The sequence below is a fragment of the Protopterus annectens genome, chromosome 14.part0 (assembly GCF_019279795.1).
Source record: "Protopterus annectens isolate FY-2018-M chromosome 14.part0, PAN1.0, whole genome shotgun sequence".
NCBI classification, from domain to species: Eukaryota; Metazoa; Chordata; order Ceratodontiformes; family Protopteridae; genus Protopterus; species Protopterus annectens.
In genome coordinates, this window is record NC_056748.1 from 825,562,742 (window position 1) to 825,582,741 (window position 20,000).

Here is a 20,000-nt window from a genome sequence, read left to right on the forward strand (position 1 = left end):
ACTGAGGGAAGCCAAGTATTTTTGCTCCTTGAACATTAAGATTGACAACATAAGATTAAAACAAAGTAAAAGCACAGATCATCAACAAACAAGTATTTCAGGTTTTACCACAAGTATCACACAGAATTTCAAAATACCTCAAAGGTGAGGCTTTTGCAATAAAGTTAACTTACTTTTTTACAGCTTGTCAGTCTACCTTCAACATGACGAAGTACCTGCACAATTCACTTTCTCTATTTTCTGTGGCAACTTTTAACTGCCCTTTTCACTTCAGAGAGTCCTTCTGCTAGCTTCTTCCACCATCTGCATGTTTCAAAATAATATGCTACTAATTTGCTGTCTGTCTAAATTGTATACACATAAATGTTTACTAACTATTCTCCCTAATTAGTTACCCTATAGCTGAATTTTCTTTTCAACAATGTTTTCTACTCCATAAGTTGCAAATGCATGGGACAGTCTCCCATTTTAAAGCTAAAAATATTTAAACTCTTCTGCTCTTCTAGGCACTCCTTGTCATTCCTTTCTTGTTTGCATTGCATTTGTGATGCAACACTGTTTTCCTTACCATGTTATGTTATCCTGGCATCCTTTCTATATTTAATTAGTAGCTAATGGTTGATTTAATGGTGTACGTCACGTTGTTCAGAAAATACGATATGATACAAGGATCTAGAATTATCTTCAGGAAGGGCAGAAAAATAATTAAGTTGTCAAACACTGACAGATGGCAGACACTAATAAGTGTGATAAAACTAAATTGTTATACCATGGCTCCAAAATAACTCAGGTTTTATTACCCACAAACAGCAGAAGCGGACATACTCATTCAAAGTTCATTCAGAACTGACTTCATTTGGATAATCACAAAAAAGAAAAATGTTATTTATCGATGCATCAGATTTCTACTGCAATAGCTACCATACATAGTAAGCCAAAAGTAGATTTTAACTCAAATGCAAATGATCTGAAAATTAATTGCACGTGTCGAGAAGAAAGAAGAAACAAAAAAGCAATAAACATAGTCAAATGTCAACATGAAATCAATTTTATTTCTTTCTGAGCAGATCAGAACAAACCTCCACCCCATGACTAATTTGCCATTTTGAGAGCAAATTTACTCAAACCTCTTATCACTTCTGATATTCTTCTGCAACTGTCAAAACCTTATCTTGAAAGAATTCCTCTCGGGGATGCATCTGCAAAGAGTGGACAAATGATTTTAGAATGTGTAAGAAGGTAAGAAATTTCTGCTAAGATTTTACTATTTTATATGTTTTTCAACCCAGTACAGGATAGCACAAAGGTAATATGCAACTGTAGCTAATGCAACATTCACTTAGATATTTATTTATTAATTTCTCTTTGGTTACTGGGCTAGCATAACTGAGCTAAGAAAAGTGCCTGACAGAAATGTCCCAAGGCACATAAATTCCTATCTTTGTTCAGTGCTTTCCATGTATAAACCTTGGTCATCAGTCTAGTGGTATAGCCATAGCAATCTTGCACCTTCCAAGGAAAAGAGATTTATTCACTGGGATACACAGATTATCCCCTATGATTCATCACAACTGACTCATGACCATTTTCAAACCAGTCAGGTAATTTCACCTTTGGATATTTGTAAACTGTGCCAACACTTTGGTTATAAAAAATGATATATGTACTTTTTTACAAATATGTTTTTCTCGGTTTTTTTTTGGGGGGGGGGGCATGAAATAGATATGTGAACTAAAAACAGAAGTTTTAATCTGTAAGAAGCAACAACATAGACTAAACATGGAAATAATCATCTTAAATTCAGTTTCATCTCCCTAATAAAATTAAAATGCAAACTGCAGTGATCGGCTTCACACCTGACCATACCTTATATAGCCTCTGCTTTTCATTAAACTTGCCAAGGTATCTTTTTCCAGTTACTGTGAAGTTAGCTTTTCAAGCTTTGCACTGGAGACTGCCATCTTCTAGTCAGCACCAGCTTTCAGCACCATGGTGATGAGTTGCCTACTGAGCTCTGTAGACGTTAGAAGGCAGAAGGCATTCTCTAGTAAGCTATGAATTCAGCATCAGTCTTTCATCCTGGCTTTCTTCCACATTTGCACACAATTAAGCATGTTTCTTCCCGCATATGCTCCTCTGAAAGTCCTATGTGAGACTCAAAGTAACAACATAAAAGCAGACATGTGACAGTGTATGCAAACATTTAAACTCCCACATAAGCTTCTCCCAGTTAACATTCTGCAGCACAGTCAAATGTAGAGTTTCTAGTATCACTATATCTCCAGCCTCCATTACAGCTGAGTCATTCACTAAGGCAAATTCCAATTATCCCACACAAAGTAGAATCTGTCACATGCTTAGGCCTTTACAGCTCGACTCTTGCTATCTGATGACCTGGGCCCATTTCCAAATATACTGTCAGCACAAATACTGGGACTCCTTCATCCAGTCCAGATTACAACAGAGGCATTTTTTTTTTACTGTAACAAAGATATACACACATAGAGCACAGACATATAACACACGCATAAAATTACAAAGCTGCAAAAGCTAAAAATTAAAAGAAAGTATTTAAATGTAGTTTCTCACCAGTATTTGTTGTTTTATTACAGTAATTGAATGTTGTGATATATAAAATTAAAACTTGTTCTCAAATTTCTATGTATTCTTTGTTGAGCTTTCTAAACTGAAAATGTAGCATTTTCCAATAATACTTTGGCTTGCCAGTCTATACTTATTTATAAGATTTTTAAGATCCTACCAAAATAACCTCCATAAAAATCCCTCAGTATATTTATATATATATATATATATATATATATATATATATATATATATATATATATATATATATATATATATATATATATGTTTCTAAGCTGACTTCTAGCTGTCTATAACATGCTACTTAGCATTCTGTTTTAGTAGGTCACTGCTTTCAGCTACCTTGTTAAAAGCATGAAAATACCCGTAATCTGTTATGGTGAACTCAAAGAGACTTCCAATACAAGTAGAAAACTGTTAAACTGTACACTATATATAAAGTACAGTTGTGTTGTTGTTGTATCTTTCGGCTTTTCCCAGTTAGGGGTCGCCACAGCGGAACTCCGGTCCTCTAATGATTGGCAGTAGATTTTTACGTACCGAGTTGCCAGCTCTGATGCACAACCTTCAGCGAAGGTACGCCCATTTACACATGTCTCCACACAGAAGACAGTCTAGCTGAGAATCAAACAGGACAACGTCTTACTGTGAGGCAACAACGCTACCGCAGCACCACCACCGCAGTGCCTACCATAAATGTAGATGTTCGAGTGTATTCACTGTTGCAGTCATTACAATTGGGTTATCCTGCTGGCAGGCTACCCGCAGTCGGCCCTAGTTCCAAAGTCTAAGTCCGGCATTGGTTACTGTCACCTCCTCCCTGACGTCAGTGCGCCAGGGGTACAGAACATGCAGCCAACGGCATTTTCTTCAGTTTTTCTTGCCCCAGATGTCAGGTGCCCTTAAAATGGTAGGCTAAATTATGCCAATAAGCATGCATACACAAAAAACAACTTTTCCTTCACCTATAAGCAAATACATCACATAGGTTGTATAGAACAGAGAAGTACAGATAAGTCCCAGCAAGGAAAAGGGGGATGGTGGGAGGGTAACCTGGGCTGCAACAGTGAATACACTCGAACATCTACATTTATGGTAGTTACACAACTGTACTATGTTCATCGTGTTTCACTGTTGCAGTCATTACAATTGGGTTGAATCCCAAAGTTAAGGTTGGGAGGCTGGTGTTAAATAGGATTAGGAGAGGCTATCAGGCCCTGCAGAACTGCAGTGGCAAAGCCTGCCCTGGATTTAGAGTAGAGAGGTAAGTGATAGTCTTTTGTAAAAGTATACACTGAACTCCATGTTACAGCCTCTAAAATGTCTTTGGTTGGTACTCCTCTGGGAAAGGCTGCTGAAGTGGCTGCTGCTCTGGTTGAATGTGGCCTAATGCCCTTAGGCACTGGTTTGCCATGCTGTGAATAGCAGAAACTAATGCAGTGGCCTATCCATTTTGAAATAGTCTGTTTCGAGATAGGCTTTCCTTGTGATCCTGCAGAATATGTCACTAGTAGTTGTTCAGTCTTTCTGAAAGTTTTGGTTCTGTCCAAGTAGAAGCGTAGCTGCCTGTGAATGTCCAAAGAATGCAGAAGTTTCTCACCCTTATTCTGTGGGTTTGGGTAAAAGGTAGACAAATTAATTGTTTGGTTAAGGGCCACACTGGACACTACCTTAGGCATAAATGTAGGGTTTGTCCTTAAGGAAACCCTGTCAGGATGGAAAATGATAAAAGGTTCCACAGCCATGAGTGCCTGTAACTCTGAAACTCATCTAGCGGAGGTTATTGCTAGGAGCAGAGCTGTTTTCCAGGATAAGAACTTTATATCAGCTGCAGAGGCTGGTTCAAACGGAGGCAGTGTGAGTTTTTCCAAGACATAGTTGAGGTCCCATGCAGGTATTGGTGCTCTCCTTGGAGGTCTTATGTTTTTGGCCCCTTTGAGGTACTGCCTTAGTAATGGATGAGAAAAAAATAGGTGGTTCTGCATTGTAATGAGCTGAAATGGCAGAGGCATGAATTTTAATTGATGAAAAGGAAAGGCCTTTATCCAGCATCTCAGTTAAGTATTGCAAACTCTGATGAATATTTGGAACAGTCGTGTCAATACCTTGTGCCTGGTTCCAAGCACAGAATCTCTTCCATTTTTCTGCATAAGATTTTCTGGTGCTAGGCCTCCTGGCCTCCAAAATAACATCCAGCACTGCTTTAGAGAGAGGTGTGTCTTGAATGGCTACATTATCCGCCAAGCTGCCAGGTTTAACTCATTACATCCAAGTGACATCTCCAGGCATTTCTGCAGTTACCTCCTACTGCTCCTCTAGGCGTCAAATATTACTTGTTCATACTTGCATTAATAATTCCAAAACCATGCTACATACAAGGTATCAGAATATTTTATCTTGAAGCATACATGATGGCAAACACAACTGCACTGATATTTAACCTCTGCCAATGAGTATTTATTAGAATTGTAAGGTGATAACTTCATTTGTAAAGGCTCAGGCCACACCCACTAGGAGTTAAAGGTACACCTTCAAAAGACTTGTACTGGAGGGAATGAGTTAAGGTCCTGAGTTGGCTGTGCAGTATCTGACTGTCTTGTGTCAATAAGTGAGGAATTTGAGGTAATGTCCAAGCTGGGCATTGAGTCAAGCTCTTTAGGATTGGATACCAGTGCTGGTGGGGCCAGTCTGGGGCAATCAGTATAATTTTTGGCTTCTCTTGTCTGACCTTGAGGAGTACCTTGGGGAGGAGAGGCAGAGGAGGAAAGGCATATACTGTTAGGTTTTTCCAGCTGAAAGATAGAGCATCCACTTTCCATGCTTGTTTGTGATAAGTCCTTGTGCAGAATCTCTGTGGTTGGCAGTTGTGAGGGAAGGCAAATAGGTCTATGTCCGGGCATCCCCATTTCCTTGTTATCGTGCTGAAGACTTGTGGATCCAATTTCCACTCGTGGGGATCCATTAGGTTTCTGCTTAGTTCATCTGCCAGAGTATTTATCCTTCTGGCAGGAATTGTGCTTGCAGATGTACTTGGTAAGTCAGTGCTGTGTCCCACAATTTCATGGATAGTCTTCAGAGGGGGTAGGAATGCGTGCCCCCCTGCTTGTTTATGTACCACATGACTGTAGTATAGTCCGTCTTTATCAGTAGTTGTCCTGGATGAAGTAGATCCTTGAAGGCTGTCAGGGCATTCTGAACAGCTAGCATCTCTTTTTGATTAATATGTAGATGCATTTGACTTGCGGACCATGTGCCCTGAATACATCTTCCTGCCATATGGGCCCCCCAGGCATAATCTGATGCATCTGTTGTCAGTGTCTGCCTGGTTGTGGGTAAGGTGAATGGCTGTCCCATGTTGAGGTGACAGGTTTTTGCCCACCATCGAAACTCCTGTTGCAGGCAGGGAATGAGGGTTATTACTATTTCCAGGCTGTGGCAATGCTGAGTCCAAACACTTTTTAGATACCATTTAAGTTTCCTCATATGCAGTCTTGCATATGGAATTAGAAGTATGCAGGATGCCATGAAGGCCAAAGCCTGCAGAATTTTTCTTGCAGATAATTGGGTTTTTGTTGCCAACATTTTGAAATAAGTAGTCAGTTGTCTGTGTTTGTCTGGCATGAGATAAGCCATTTGGGCAGTTGTATTTAAGCTTGCACCCAGGAATATTATCTCTTGAGAGGGTATGAGTTTTGATTTCTTTTCTTTTACTGTGTACCCTAGACCTGTTAGTAATCTTTTTACAAATGCCAGATTCTATAGTAGAATGTCCTTGTTCTCTGCTTGAATAAGGCAGTCGTCCAAGTAAGGATATATTTGTATTCCTCTTTGTCTGCAATATGGAATTACTGGTGCCAGGCATTTTGTGAAGACCCCGGGCGCAGTAGATAAGCCAAAGGGCAGTGCAGAGAATTGGTAGTGCATTGAGCCAGCTATAAATCTGAGGTATCTTCTGCATGATTGTCTGATTGGGACATGCAGGTATGCCTCTTTTAGGTCTAAAGTCACAAGCCAAGCCTTCTTGCCCAGCATGGGCAGAAGCTGCTGCAGAGTTAACATTTTGAATTTTGGAATATCCAGGAATGTGTTTAGGATAGACAAGTCCAGTACTGGTCTCCAGGCTTTGTCCTTTCTGGGTACCAAGAATAGCCTTGAGTAAAATCCTTGTCCATGCTCTTGCTGTGGTACTTGCTGAATGGCTCTCATGTCTATGAGAGATGAAACTTGTTTTTGTGCCTCTGCCCATTGATTGCATGGCAAGTCTGGCATACTGTTTGGCCTTGGCAAGGTGTGAAAGTGGAACCTGTAGCCTTGAGAAACAATATTTAAGACCCATTTGTTCTGGGTAATCATGTACCAATTTTGTGAAAAAAGTGCTAGTTTTCCCCCCAAAGGAGCCGCCAGAAGATAAGTGCTTGGTGATGGCAGGGGGAAGTCATTGAGACTGTTTCCTGTATGGCTGTGATTTTTCCTCTCCGCTTTTGGTGGTAGAAGCACCCCATTATTTAGGCCTGTATGAGCCTTGGGGCTGTGATCTGCCTCTGGGGCATCTGTATCTGCCTCTTTGTGGCATGTCTGACACTGGAAAGGACCAATTTTTTTGTAGGCCATTTCCTGCTAAATCTGGGAGGCTGCACCTGTAAGAAATCCTTCACTGTTTGCATAGACTTAGTTTTGTCCTCCATTTTCTTCAACACCTCCTCTGCTTTAACACCAAACAAGGTATCATGCTGCAATGGAGCATCAAATAGCTTTGCTTTAACATGATTGGGTAGATTCTGTTCTTGTAACCAAGCATGCCTCCTAATGACAGAATCTGTAACTGCGGCCCTGCAGGAGGCCTCTAGAGAATCAAAACCACATTGCAAATTATGCTTTCCCACTTGTTCAGCTGCATGCAATAAATCCTGCATTTCTTTGTTGCCTGCACATTCTGAATTTGTCAACATTTTCTGTTTAAGCAGTGATATAAGATATTGCTGATATTTAAGCATATGGAACTGACAATTTAAATCTCTTACAGCCAAGGTAGCAGAAGTATAAATCTTGTCCCCCCATCTATCCAGGGCCCTTGAATCCCAATCAGAGGGAAAAGGGTTTTTTGCAGTGGAAGCCTTGACCCCCTTGGGATCCTGAGAAATAGTTTCTGGGTCAACAGCAGGGTTTTTGTAAAGAAATTTATGTGAATCAGGAACCCTGTAGTATCTATCTGGCTTAACAGGAGCTGGTGGTAAAGAGTCTGGGGACAGACCGGACTCTGAAAATACATCATCTACAATGTCTAAAACAGGAGGAATAGCAAGGGGCCTGTGCTGAGGCAATAAAAGGAAGTCCCTGAGCCTTTTCTTGGATTCTGAGTAATCTCGGCTCTCCCAGTGGAAATGCTCCCTCATAGTATGCAGGGTCTCCCCAAAAGAATAATCCTCAGGAAGAGAGGCTGAAGGGATAGATTCTTCAGCATCAGAATCCTCATAGGGAGGAAGGGAACATTCCTGTTCAGAAGAGGAATTAGAGGAAATGGAAACCTGATCTGAAGATTCATATTCTATCTCTTGCCTAGGCCTCTTATCAGGAGGGGGATGGGAACCCCTGATCAAAGTAATTAGGTATTTGGCCATTTTAAGCATCTGTTTTTTAGGCATGGAGGCCTGTCCAGGAGAATGCTGTACTTGTTTCTTTGTCTTTAGAGCTGCTTTAGTCTTTGCCTTTGAAGATGAAGTTGGTTTTACATATAATTGTGTAGGCCTGAAAACACTCTCAGAAGTCGATGCCTGCTCAGCGGCTCTGGACCCATCTGAGGGAATAGTTTCCGAGTGTCCAGTACCTTGAGCTTCCAGCGGCCTAGCCGGCTCCACATGGGAGTCGGAAGCGGCCTGTGGCTCTGAGGTAGCAGGCGTCAGGGGCTGGGAAAGCACCTCACTGAGAACCGGCGAACCAGCGGCATGCCTAACGGAAGCCTCATTGTCGGTTTTGGACCTCGGATGCCTATCCTTTTCTTTTTCTTTGCGCTTTTTATAAACTCCGGTAGTCGGCTTTTCCGACAGCATTATATAATTGAATCTTCTGCCAAAGTAATGAAATGCAAAATCGTACCGACGCTTAATAGTGCATTGGTTAAATCTAGAACAAAACCGACAACTAGCAACGTCGTGGTCAGAGCCTAGGCAAGAAATACAGTAAGAATGAAAATCCTTATGAGGTATTTGCTTCCCACAAGAAATATAATTATTAACTTTTTCTGACATTGGTCTGGAGCAAGAAAAAAGTTTCCCCAATGGGGTACTTAGCTTTAATGAAAACTTCGGATCTGAAATTCGAATTTGAAAATCTCAGGAGTCGGCCAACCGGCACTTGCGAACTGCTTTTGCTTTGGGCACCGCGCGGCAAGAAAGACTGAAGAAAATGGCATCGGCTGCATCTTTTATACCCCTGGTGCACTGACGTCAGGGAGGAGGTGACAGCAACCGACGCCGGACCTAGACTTTGGAACTCGGGCCAACTGCAGGTAGCCTGCCAGCAGGATAACCCAATTGTAATGACTGCAACAGTGAAACACGATGAACATCAAGTCTTTCAGAAACACAGGACCTGTCAGCATCTTTTGCACCTGGCATTAACCATGTTAGCTAATTAAGCTGTCATGTCACTAGTTCTTCTACCAAGACCCACTGCAATAATTTCTACCGCACAGTGAATTGTATTTGGTAAAGTAGAAAATATACAGTAAAGTATTGTAAATTATACATAAGAAATATCTCTACTACATTAAAACAGATGCTTTTCTCATATGGGGCCGAAAGACACATGGGTTACAAAACTACCTTCATCCAGGCTCATTATTGGTACCATGATAGGTTTACATTTCTGTATTGCTTTACAAATATGGCTTCCTGACTTAACATCTCACAATAAACACTATAACATGGACACACAAATTTATATACAGAAGCAACATAAAGATAAAAAATACTTCATAAAACTCCAAGAGAAAACTAGGCATGACAGGTAAAGTATAAAAAAATCAAAATGCAAAACAAAAAAAGTAATTATATACATACTATTAGTATTCAGAATTCTACTAAATAACTAAATGTTTTCCTTATTCTGCATATGCTGTTGGTCCCTGCAGTAGATTTGTTCATTTTCTCTATTCTTTCCCCTAGGAAGATGGACAAAATAATCAGCGTCAGTCTTAGTTGAGTGCAGTGTGTGTGTGTTTATGTGTATTACGCAGTTTGCAAATCCTTAAATTTCATGTTTGGTTTATGAATATGATTCACCACACCACCTCAGGTCCAACTTTCATTCTATTTACCTCTCCTAGTTCAGTTTTAAGTTAAATGGGATCTAAGATGTCAATAAAGTTATTATCAAATAGGAAACAATTTTTTTACAGTAACCTCAGTCATAACCTTTGAGTTTCCTGTTGGTCTGTAAGGAACCACTGAGTCCTCATATGACAAGAACTTTGGGGAGAGGGGGTCACTAGAAGGCGAAGTTTGTCAAAGGCTCTTAAGTGACTCTTGTGAGGCCTTTGTTCCCACAAATCTGAGTTTAGGCATGGACTGCTTAGCAAGCTAAAGACCTGCCTTTGACATTCCAATTTTGGTAATCGTAGCAGAGCTATCAAAGGATACTTGGCAGGAAAATGTTTCACCAATACTGGTATCTGGACTTCTGCAGCAAATCTACAAAAACAGGCAGAATATGGTGCCCATATTAGAGGTGAATGATCTCCTTTGGATGTTAAAGACAGGAAATTTGATTGGATCTTCCTCTCCTTAGTTTCTCGGTAGCACGTCTTAACTTGCCCCTAACCTTTATATGTTGTGATCTGATAATTAGTAAACAGGATTAATGTATTTCAAGGGTATTTCAAGAGTTGATTCTCTTAGTTTCCATTTGCTTACTGTGTGACTCTGTTCCATTCACTTAACCAGACAGTAATCTTGGTTAGACACTAAGTAAAAGTCTAAGTGGATCAATGCACTACCCTGATTAAAAGTACAAATAAACAAATAAATACACGCTGATGTTGCTACATGCCAGACTATGGCAAACAGTAAAACAGGTCTCAGTATGCAATGTATAGAAGGAAATGCTGCGTTAGACTTTGAGTACTTTAGTTCATAGAATGCCAACACTTCCTCAATAGTTTTAATTACCTAGTTAAACAGGTAAGCTTCATAAGGAGGATTGGTTAATAGTATTCTAAGCCAGAGTCATGGCATAGAGGGATAAAGCCCTTACTATTGCCAGGCAACCAGGATTCTATTAGCAGCTTAAGAGTCTGAGCTATTGACAGGATAGATGGGTAGTCCCATCCTTGAAGGGATGGATGACATGTGCACGTACACACAGTATGATGAAGTTTCCTTTTGGAGGCCAGGAAGCCAACTGTGAGGTGCTTCTGCTGGGAGAGCAAGATGGGTTGCTGATGTCAGCTCTGGGCAGAAGTATGGAGCAATTCAGAGACATCTGATTACTGCATGAGTACAAGGAGTAGTCAGGGAACACATCAGGGAGTGCGGAAAAACAGGATAGGCCACAAAGAGTATACCAAACCCAGTGGATATTAAATGGCAAACCTCTAGGACACCCGTTGTTTCAATATCAGCACCAATCAATATATGGAGTTAAGTCCAGGGGACATGGAGTCAGTGATAGCCCCAGTATTGGACATGGGACACTGAGATAGAGGGCACAACAATGACATAGGTGGGAAGAGGAAAAAGGAAGTCATTTAAAAATGAAACTACCCTGATTAAAAGTACAAATAAACAAATAAAGACATGCTGATGTTGCTACATGCCAGACTATGGCAAATAGTAAAAGAGGTCTCAGTATGCAATGTGCAGAAGAAAATTCTGTGTTAGACTGAGTACTTTAGTTCACAGAATGCCACCACTTCCTCAACATTTTCAATTAACTAGTTAAACAAGTAAGCTTCATAAGCAGAATTGGTTAATAGTATTCTAAGCCAGAGTCATGGCATAGAGGGATAAAGCCCTTACAATTGCCAGGCAACCTGGATTCCATTAGCAGCTTAAGAGTCTGAGGTGCTGACAGGGTAGATGGGTAGTCCCATCCTTGGGGGGATGGATGACATGTGCACATACACACAGCATGATGAAGTTTCCTGCTGGAGGTCAGGAAGCCAATTGTGAGGTCTTCTGCTGGGAAAGCAAGACGGCTGATCACTGTATGACTACAAAGGGTAGTCAGGACACATGTCAGGGAGTGGGGAAACAGAATAGGCCACAAAGAGTATACCAAACCCAGTGGATATTAAGTGGAGTGGATACCAACCAATATATGGAGTTAAGTTCAGGAGACATGGAGTGGGTGATTAACCCCAGTATAGGACATGGGACACTGAGGTAGAGAGCACAACAATGATGCAGGGGAGAGAGAAAAAAGGAAGTCATTAAAAAAAGGAACTAGTTAATGATATTATTCTAGATAAAGCTCTTGATTATACTTCAACAGTTATATGTTTAAACAGATTTTTACTACTGACAAAGGTAGTTATTTTAGACAGAGATGCTTCTGCTTCACAGAATTTTTCAGTAATGCAAAGAAAATAATGATCCTTTGAAGAAAATGGCTAAAAACAACATTGAGTTAAAAATACTGGATCCGAGTTTACTCAGATGACAAAAGACGAAAGGGGGCGTCATTATACCAAATGTAAACTCTGAAACTGAGAAGCTTTATCTAACACTGCAGGATATGCCCTCACATCTTCCAGAATCCTCCCAATGTCTGAATATCCAGCTAAAGGAGACACACAAAACAGCATTTGTCAAAAGTAAATGAGAATGGTTGATAATGACTGACACCAAGTTTATGATAATAGCCAAATTCAAGTACCTACTGTGCAGTTTCTAAAATTTCCTCATCTAAAGGGAAATAAATTTTGATAAGTGGTGACTCAATATAAAATTCACTTTTTTATCAGGGACCTTCATTTAAGCTATCTTTGTATTTGTTAAGAAACAATGAACTACCCAAAGGTTTGAGCACATAATCATATATCAGAGCAAATGATCTAGGCAACATGCCATTTGCAGAGTTTAAAGAAGCTTAGTTTGACTTGTTAAAAATAAACTATGAGTTCATCTTATTTGATATACTCCATTTCCCATAGATGGGCCTCTATCTACTAAACATACTAATGAAATGCAACAAGTAGCTAAGGTGGTGGTGTTTCTAATAAGAAACAATAATTTTTATCTTTTGAAAGGAAATACTTAGAAAAATATTTTCCCTAAAGAATGGAATTGTCTATCCATTTTCAGTGTTAAGCACTTTTAACCTCTTTTATGGACATTCTTCCCCCATCAAAGAGGTTAACATGATGTGAAATAATCTCTGTACGCATGTTTCTAACAAATGTTTGACAAATATAGTTAAGTATTAAATGCAAAAATATCCCTCCAAACCAAGTAGAAGGCAGCTGTAGCAAGTAATAGTAGCCAGAGAGCACCAATCAGAATGTAAAAAACTTTTTAATAACGTAGCGTAAGTGCTTTCATAACATCAGTTACTTCCTCAGATGCATAAAAACAGTGCATAAAGATCACACATATATATATATATATATATATATATATATATATATATATATATATATATATATATATACAACAAGGACATATAGAGAAACCAGTCATATTCCATATATTTCCTTCCATTTTTTTTAAAAACCTATAAACAAATTAAGATTTAAAGGAACAGCAGCTAAAACAAAAAATGTGTGTGTGAAAAACCCCATACATTAAAGCACATTGGTAGATTATTCTGTCATACTATGGAAATAAACTTGTATTGATTCATATATATATAAATATATATATTATATATATATATATATATATATATATGTGTATATATGTGTGTGTGTGCATATATATATATATATATATATATATATATATATATATATATATATATATTGTAATGCATGCAATTCATCTTAATCAAACATAATAATTCATCTTTTAATTCTTTGTTGGGGACCGTATCATATAAACCAGAGCCCCTATGGGTTCCCATGTGTAGAATCCATTTTAACTCTTGTGTTTCCATTTTATTAATTATATCCCCTATTCTAGAACACTCCTGTATAACTTGCAAAACCTGAAACTTAAATTGATGACTCCCTTCTTCAATTAATACATGTTTAGCTATGGCACTGTACTCACGTTTCATTCTTCAGTTAATACATGTTTAGCTATGGCACTGTACTCACGTTTCATCCTTCAGTTAATACATGTTTAGCTATGGCACTGTACTCACGTTTCATCCTTCAGTTAATACATGTTTAGCTATGGCACTGTACTCACGTTTCATCCTTCAGTTAATACATGTTTAGCTATGGCACTGTACTCACGTTTCATCCTTCAGTTAATACATGTTTAGCTATGGCACTGTACTCACGTTTCATCCTTCAGTTAATACATGTTTAGCTATGGCACTGTACTCACGTTTCATCCTTCAGTTAATACATGTTTAGCTATGGCACTGTACTCACGTTTCATCCTTCAGTTAATACATGTTTAGCTATGGCACTGTACTCATGTTTCATCCTTCAGTTAATACATGTTTAGCTATGGCACTGTACTCACGTTTCATCCTTCAGTTAATACATGTTTAGCTATGGCACTGTACTCACGCTTCATCCTTCAGTTAATACATGTTTAGCTATGGCACTGTACTCACGTTTCATCCTTCAGTTAATACATGTTTAGCTATGGCACTGTACTCACGTTTCATCCTTCAGTTAATACATGTTTAGCTATGGCACTGTACTCACATTTCATCTTTCAGTTAATACATGTTTAGCTATGGCACTGTACTCACGTTTCATCCTTCAGTTAATACATGTTTAGCTGTGGCACTGTACTCACATTTCATCTTTCAGTTAATACATGTTTAGCTATGGCACTGTACTCACGTTTCATCCTTCAGTTAATACATGTTTAGCTATGGCACTGTACTCACGTTTCATCCTTCAGTTAATACATGTTTAGCTATGGCACTGTACTCACATTTCATCTTTCAGTTAATACATGTTTAGTTATGGGACTGTACTCACGTTTCATCCTTCAGTTAATACATGTTTAGCTGTGGCACTTTACTCACATTTCATCTTTCAGTTAATACATGTTTAGCTATGGCACTGTACTTACGTTTCATCCTTCAGTTAATACATGTTTAGCTATGGCACTGTACTCACGTTTCATCCTTCAGTTAATACGTGTTTAGCTATGGCACTGTACTCACGTTTCATCCTTCAGTTAATACATGTTTAGCTATGGCACTGTACTCACGTTTCATCCTTCAGTTAATACATGTTTAGCTATGGCACTGTACTCACATTTCATCCTTCAGTTAATACATGTTTAGCTATGGCACTGTACTCACGTTTCATCCTTCAGTTAATACGTGTTTAGCTATGGCACTGTACTCACGTTTCATCCTTCAGTTAATACATGTTTAGCTATGGCACTGTACTCACATTTCATCCTTCAGTTAATACATGTTTAGCTGTGGCACTGTACTCACGTTTCATCCTTCAGTTAATACGTGTTTAGCTATGGCACTGTACTCACGTTTCATCCTTCAGTTAATATGTGTTTAGCTATGGCACTGTACTCACGTTTCATCCTTCAGTTAATACATGTTTAGCTATGGCACTGTACTCACGTTTCATCCTTCAGTTAATACATGTTTAGCTATGGCACTGTACTCACATTTCATCCTTCAGTTAATACATGTTTAGCTATGGCACTGTACTCACGTTTCATCCTTCAGTTAATACGTATTTAGCTATGGCACTGTACTCACGTTTCATCCTTCAGTTAATACATGTTTAGCTATGGCACTGTACTCATGTTTCATCCTTCAGTTAATACATGTTTAGCTATGGCACTGTACTCACATTTCATCCTTCAGTTAATACGTGTTTAGCTATGGCACTGTACTCACATTTCATCCTTCAGTTAATACGTGTTTAGCTATGGCACTGTACTCACATTTCATCTTTCAGTTAATACATGTTTAGCTATGGCAGTGTACTCAAGTTTCATCCTTGTACAGTAATCGCGGTCCCTAATTCTTTCCCTCAACCTGCGATTTGTTTTGCCTATGTAAAACTTAAAGCAGGTGATGCAGTAGGCAATATAAACCAGTTTTTTTGTGTTGCAGTCAGCTTTACACCTTAGGTGCCACAAATATCCAGTATCAGGTTGCCTAAAGTATCTAGATCGATCTATAAATGAACAATAACTGCATTTCCCACATGCCAGAGTTCCCAAAAAAACATTTCCCTCTGGTAAAGACACCCTCGGAGAGCATAACTGCTGCTTCAAGTTTAAACCATTCTTAAACGTGTACCTAGGTTTCGTGCCAACTGTCTTGACAGTTTCTTCATCAGCTAACAGAATATATCAGTTTCTGTTAATCACTTGCTTCACAGCCTGTAAACCCTGTGCATAAGGTAGTACAATTGGAACAGTGTTGACACCAGCCACTGTCCTGTCACACCTATCCCCTCCTCCTGATATATAGGGTCTACTGCTCCCTCCTCTATCTCTTTTCATGCGTGCAGAAGCATGCTTTACTTCATTACTAGAATAGCCTCCAGTGGTAAATGCCATTTCTAAATAATCAAGTCCACATTCAAAATCCTGCTATGATCATGACAATCTAGAGACCCTAAGAGCTTGTCCCTCAACAATGTTGGGGAACATATGTGGTGGATGCATACTACTCCTCTGCAAAAAAGAGGGTTGGTAACAATTCTTCCTGTGTACACTAGTTTGTATCTCACCATTGGTTCTTGTAATAGTTGCATCTAAAAAATGGATCTCATCAGGAGAACACTGATATGTAAACTTCAGGAAACTACTGCTGCTGTTAAGGTTATGCACAAATTCATGCAAAGATTCGTGGTCACCCTTCCAACAAATGAAAAGGTCATCCATGAACCTGCGAAAAAACTTCACATTGGTATCTATGATGCACATCTCCTCCCGTTCTTTCATAACAATGTTAGCATGTACATTAGCACAACTGGTCCCCATCGCAACACCTGACCTTTGCCAGTAATATGTATTGTCAGACAAAAAAACATTGTATTCCAGCACCATTTCCATCAACATACATATAAAGTCAGCTCTCATCTCATTATATGTCCCATTTTTCATTAAACAGGCCTTAACCATCTCTAATCTTTCACTATTGGGGATACAAGTGAACAAGGATACTACGTCCAAGATCACCATTAAATCAAACTCATTACCATTACTATCTGCCAGGTAGTTGTGTAAATCCAGCAGAAAATTTTCAGTATCTTTAAGTACCACCTCATAACCTTCAAGAATTTTTTAAGCTCTTTATCCAAATACACAGAAACAGGCTCAGTCATCCATCCAGCCCCAGCTACTATGGGTCTAAATTTGGGTCTTAAGGGATCCTTGTGGATCTTAAGCAAGTCATGTATTTGGGGTACCACCGCATTTTCCACAAGAAAATACTCATAAATGTTTTTACTTATGTGTCCTAGGCTTAAACTATCTTGCAAAAGTGAATAGATCCTATACTGCATATTCAAAACACTTTATTTATAACTTGATAAGTTCTAAAATCAGATAACATCTCTGTCATTTCTGTGTAATAGTAGTTAGCATCCAACACAACCACTGGCCCACCTATGTCCGCAGTACAAATAACTATTTTATTGTTATTCTGTAAAGAGCTAATTGCTGAAAGTTGTTGTTTGGTTAAATTATCCATATGCCTATTTTGCACTAATCTATGGGCATCATATAAATCCCTTTCACATGCCTTAATAAAAAGATCAATATTAGCTGGCATTGTAGGAATAAACAAATTTCACTTCTTGTACATATTAAAAACATTTGCATCCTTCATTCCGTACAGTTTTTTACAAGCCACATTATGTGCAAACAATCTAACTTGTGTTAAAATGTCACAAAGAGCAATATCAGCAATGGGTATAAAAGTCAAACCCATACATAACAGTTGAGTTTCCGCTGCATCTAGTTCATATTGTGAAATGTTCCATACAAGTCCCGATCTCTGTAGCCTCACATTTTTTTTATATTCCTGTTTTGTGATGGAATTGGTGGCTCCTTCCATTTCTGACTGTTCACCAGAGCCCCATCTTTGAATGACCTCTTCTGCGTTGGCCGGATCGGCAAAGGAAACCCAGAAAAAGCAGAATCAGGCTGCTCACCTTGACCAGGTAAAGCTTTATGTCTTACCATGGGCCCTTCCTCATTGGTTATGGAATTCATATTCCCACCACTGCTATTGGACATCTCAGCTACAGGGGTGGAGTACACAGGACCAGATGGTTCACTCAATTCAGTAGAAGGTACTGCCTCCTGATTAGACGGTGCAGAATTGTCAGTCCTCTCAATGGATAAATTAGTACTCCTAGGTGTCTGATTGGCTGTAGACCTCACAGCTCCTGGTTGATACCGTGGCCAAGTGAATACATGCTGTTGGGAGAAATCGTTGACATCTCTCGTCAGCTTCTTCATCTTCTGTGCAGGCAACTTACTGCCATAAGCATTAACTTTCTCCGTTAGCTCACAGAGATAGACATCCACTCGCTCATCACCTAGCAGACATTCAACTTCCGTCTACACCATCTAATCAGGAGGCAGTACCTTCTACTCAATCGAGTGAACCATCTGGTCCTGTGTACTCCACCCCTGTAGCTGAGATGTCCAATAGCAGTGGTAGGAATATAAATTCCATAACCAATGAGAAAGGGCCCATGGTAAAGCATAAAGCTTTACCTGGGCAAGCTGAGCAGCCTGATTCTGCTTTTTCCGGGTTTCCTTTGCTGATCCAACCAATGAGGAAGAGGTCATTCAATGGTGGGGCTTAAGTGAACACTCAGAAATGGAAGGAGCCACCAATTACATTGCAAAACAGGACTATAAAGAAAATGTGGGGCTACGGAGATCGGGACTCATATGGAACATTTCACAATATGAACTAGATGTTTGAGTTTTATACCCAATGCTGATATTGCTCTTTGTGAGATTTTAACACAGGTTAGATTGTTTGCACGTAATGTGGCTTGTAAAAAACTGTACGGAATGAAGGATGCAAATGTTTTTAATATGTACAAGAAGCAAAGTTTGTTTATTCCTGCAATGCCAGCTAATATTGATCTTTTTATTAAGGCATGTGAAAGGGATTTATATGATGCCCATAGATTAGTGAACCTTAGGCATATGGATAATTTAACCAAACAACAACGTTCAGCGATTAGCTCTTTACAGAATAACAGTAAAATAGTTATTCGTCCTGCGGACAAAGGTGGGCCAGTGGTTGTGTTGGATGCTAACTACTATTACACAGAAATGACAGAGATGTTATCTGATTTTAGAACTTACCAAGTTATAAATAAAGTGTTTTGAATATGCAGTATAGGATCTATTCATTTTTGCAAGATAGTTTAAGCCTAGGACACATAAGTAAAGCCATTTATGTGTATTTTCTTGTGGAAACCCTGGTGGCACCCCAAATACATGGCTTGCCTAAGATCCACAAGGATCCCTTAAGACCCAGATTTAGACCCATAGTAGCTGGGGCTGGGTGGATGACTGAGCCTGTTTCTGTGTATTTGGATAAAGAGCTTAAAAAAGTTCTTGAAGGTTATGAGGTGGTACTTAAAGATACTGAAAATTTTCTGCTGGATTTAGACAACTACCTGGCAGGTAGTAATGGTAATGAGTTTGATTTAATGGTGATCTTGGACATAGTATCCTTGTTCACTTGTATCCCCAAAAGTGAAAGATTAGAAATGGTTAAGGCCTGTTTAATGAAAAATGGGACAAATAATGAGATGAGAGCTGACTTTATATGTATGTTGATGGAAATGGTGCTGGAATACAATGTTTTTTTGTCTGGCAATACATACTACTGGCAAAGGTCAGGTGTTGCGATGGGGACCAGCTGTGCTAATGTATATGCTAACATTGTTATGAAAGAACAGGAGGAGATGTACATCACAGATAGCAATGTGAAGTTTTTTCGCAGGTTCATGAATGACCTTTTCATTTGTTGGAAAGGTGACCGGAATCTTTGCATGAATTTATGCACAACCTTAACAGCAGCAGTAGTTTCCTGAAGTTTACATATCAGTGTTCTCCTGATGAGATCCATTTTTTAGATGCAACTATTACTAGAACCAATGGTGAGATACAAACTAGTGAACACAAGAAGGATTGCTACCAATCCTCTTTTTTGCAGAGGAGTAGTATGCATCCACCACATATGTTCCCCAACATTGTTGAGGGACAAGCTCTTAGGGTCTCTAGATTGTCATCATCACAGCAGGATTTTGA

General features: G+C 39.2%; 1 long non-coding RNA gene across 1 annotated transcript in view; it reads right to left on the bottom strand.

Annotated features, from left to right (window-relative positions):
* Positions 1-1,032: 1,032 nt before the first annotated feature.
* Positions 1,033-20,000, bottom strand: part of LOC122789272 — a 193,421-nt gene continuing 174,453 nt past the window's right edge. The window contains exons 2-3 of the long non-coding RNA XR_006362797.1: positions 1,867-2,044; positions 1,033-1,199 (exon numbers count right to left, since the gene is read on the bottom strand). This is a non-coding gene — a long non-coding RNA (uncharacterized LOC122789272). The remainder of the gene's footprint in view (positions 1,200-1,866; positions 2,045-20,000) is intronic.